This window comes from Seriola aureovittata, chromosome 7 (genome assembly GCF_021018895.1).
Source record: "Seriola aureovittata isolate HTS-2021-v1 ecotype China chromosome 7, ASM2101889v1, whole genome shotgun sequence".
In the NCBI taxonomy this organism is placed as follows: Eukaryota; Metazoa; Chordata; class Actinopteri; order Carangiformes; family Carangidae; genus Seriola; species Seriola aureovittata.
The window spans coordinates 14,558,776-14,561,975 of NC_079370.1; positions in this window are offsets into that span (position 1 = coordinate 14,558,776).

Genomic DNA, 3,200 nt, shown 5'->3' on the forward strand with positions numbered 1-3,200 from the left:
CTAAGATACACTTCCTCCAGTTAATTCCTCTATGTTCTGGGTAAGGTTTGTGTGGAAAAGTGTGTGTGTGTGTGTGTGTGTGTGTGTGTGTGTGTGTGTTCATGTGTATGTGTCTGTGTGAGTGTGTTTACATACTCACTGCAGAAATCTTCTTATCCAAACAACCACTGTGTCCGTCCTCCCCCTTAAAACTGTCTTATATTTTTATCTGTAGACTTATGGTCAGATATGATGATGAAAAATGATGAAACTGCAGCTCTCTTGTCATCTGACTAATTTGTTCCCTTGATGGATTTATCAGATCGCATGCCACCCCTGGGACTGCCCTATCTGGTTTTTTTTTTCAGATCACATAAAAATTGTTTACCAGAAGCCTGCGTAAATGAGGCTATTTTAAGCCGTATGGTTGCTGATGGAAAAACAACAGGAAAGATTTAATTCTTGTAGTTGTACAAACATATTATTGTAAAAGGGAGCTGATGGTCCACTGTCCAGAGCGTCACTGCTCTCTTGATTTGAATCAAAGAATACTGTACATAAGGCAATATGAAGCCCACTGATGGATTTACTTTTTGTCTTTAGCACAGGGGCAGCAGCAATGTGGAATAAATCACCCTGAATTCAAAACAGAAGTCTTGGCTCTGTTGTTTACTGTTTATCCCGGTGCAAAAGGGCATGATCCTGACCTAAATCATACAGGAATACAAACACAGACAGAAGCCACCTCTAGTGGCCACAGAGGAACGACAGCTCTACCTTCCCAAACAGGACATGTATAAAGCAGAGGAAATATAGGGAATATCTTTTCTGAGTGAGATGGTTTGAATCATTATACCTCTGTTACAGTATTAAAGAGCATATATGTCCTAAAACATCCTCTTACACATAACAGATTTCTTTAAACCTACCAGTAATCCCTCAATTTATGCAAAATAATGAAAAATCATAAGCAGCATGTAAGATGACAAACTGTTTATGGGATCAAGAATGTCTTATATCTGTATATAACTTATAATACATGATGATATATGTGAAATCAGTGTTTTATTTGGTGAATTAACAACATTAGTAAATGTTTTAACGGTTAAAACTGAGGAGAACAGAATAAAACGTGATTCACACGTCTTATATAAAATGCTGTATTACATTATACAGATTGGTACAGTATCATAACTCTGATCTGCTTTTGAGATTTACCTCAACTGATAGCAATTTACACTTAGAAGGTGATATCATCAAAAAATACATATAAATATATATTTTCATTACAAAAATAAAAATATAGGAGTAGCTGACCACTCCAATGTCCATTTTGCTGAAAGAAACCAATCATTGCAGTTGTGCATTCATTTAAATGAAAAGTCGAATCATTGTTTGATGAGCTCAATAAACTTAAAATATAACATTCAGGATAGATTGTGGAGCGCAGTTAAGTTGAGATCCGGTTGCCTTGGTGGCCGAGGGGTTAAAATGTCGACCACAGACCACAAAGTTCCCAGTATGAGAGCTTCAGGGGACCTCTGTTGCTTGTCATTCCCCCTCATTTCCTGTCGTCTCTCTATTTTCAACTTGGGAATAACAGTATAATATTTTAAGCTTAAAAAAAAAACATTTACTTCAGACCTTAAAAACATCAGTCGTCACCATGTGTAATGGCTGCAGCCTTACTCCCTTTGCCAAAATTATACAGGATGGACTAAAATCTGCTTCAGCGGGCATCCTGCCGGCTCAGTTGGCCCGACGCGTCTGCATCTTGGATGTGTGCCGATCCTGGGATCTTTGTTGACTTCAGCTTGACCCATTTTGTTGCTCATGTGCAGTAATTCCAACCCAATTAGATAAGTAAGAATTAAAAAGAAGGAAAAAGAGGGAAAAAAAGGGAGGAATGGAGGAGACATAAAAGAAGAAAATCTGCCCTCACTGACAGTGAAACCAGCCTAGTGGAAAAGGCAAGGGCAGCAGAAATTATAGGGTCAACCATGGCACAAACATTGAGTTGGAGAGAGAGGAGTGTATATTTGCATAGTGCGTATGTGAGGTGCACGTGTGTCTCTTTTTATAAAGCAGATTATACAGCGGATGTATACATAAGGCTAAATGTAGATCCACTGTTTAAATAACAATACGTGCAGTCAGTGATTTACATGGTAACTTCTCAGTTTAGTTTTGTCTTTGTGACAAGTGCTTCCCAGAAGAGTACTACATCAAAGTGTGCATTTCCCTCTGCACTTTTGTCAACATGACAGTCACTACAGTGTGTTTGTGTCAGCCAGCGTGTGCTGTGTGACTGCAGCCAGTGACAGTGTGTCCGCTTGTCTCTGTTGGATAATTGTGATGTCTGCCTCTAATGACGTCCGACAAGAATCTAGTGCCTCTCTCTAAATATAAACCAACCTAATTAACTATCCTCACTACCTTCTCTGTTTACACAAGCCGGCTTAACGCGATCTTCACATTTTCACACAAAGCATGCATTCTCACAGAAACTGCTGCATTCCAGCAGTAAAGAAATGCTCACCTCCTCTTGTGTTCTCGTGTCTCTGTGAGGGTTTCCTTGTGATGCCTGTCAGATGTCATCATCAAGGAATTTTAATTAATAGTATAACCAAGTTTATTTTAAGACCCCGCTCTTATGAAAAGCTTTTGTAAGAACACTTTGTCAGTCTGCTTTAAAGATGGCATATCTGTCTTGTGTAACAGGAGGATGTTCCACATGTGTCAGTGATTTGTAAGGGCCAGTAACAGATTGTGTATTCCCCTGACAATATTTAAGGGGAACGCCATTGTAGTGAGTGACCTGAGCCACCAATCCTATGCTGATGTCTTCCTTTCTTTTTCCTTTTGAAAAGCAGCAGAATAAGCTGAAACCCTAGTCCATTTGTATTGCCAGGACAAAGACAGACCATTGTGGCAGGAGGGGTGGAGGGGAGCTGCCGGTGGAGGTAGGGGTGCAAAGGGTCAGGGGGGGCAGAGAGGACTTAGTCAGAGTCCGACCCCTGCTGGGTGGAGTGTTGGGGTTCACAGCGGTGGTGGTGTGCAGGTCAGGTAGTGTGCTTTTTTTTTTTTTTCTTTTTTTTTTTTTTCTGAATGATGAGCCTGAAGCTGCAGCAGTACGCAGTTATCCAGCTGGAAGAGGCTTCAGTAGCAGAGCAGCAGCAGGGCGGGGGAGGTTATGTTGGAGGGAGGGAGGATGAGTGACG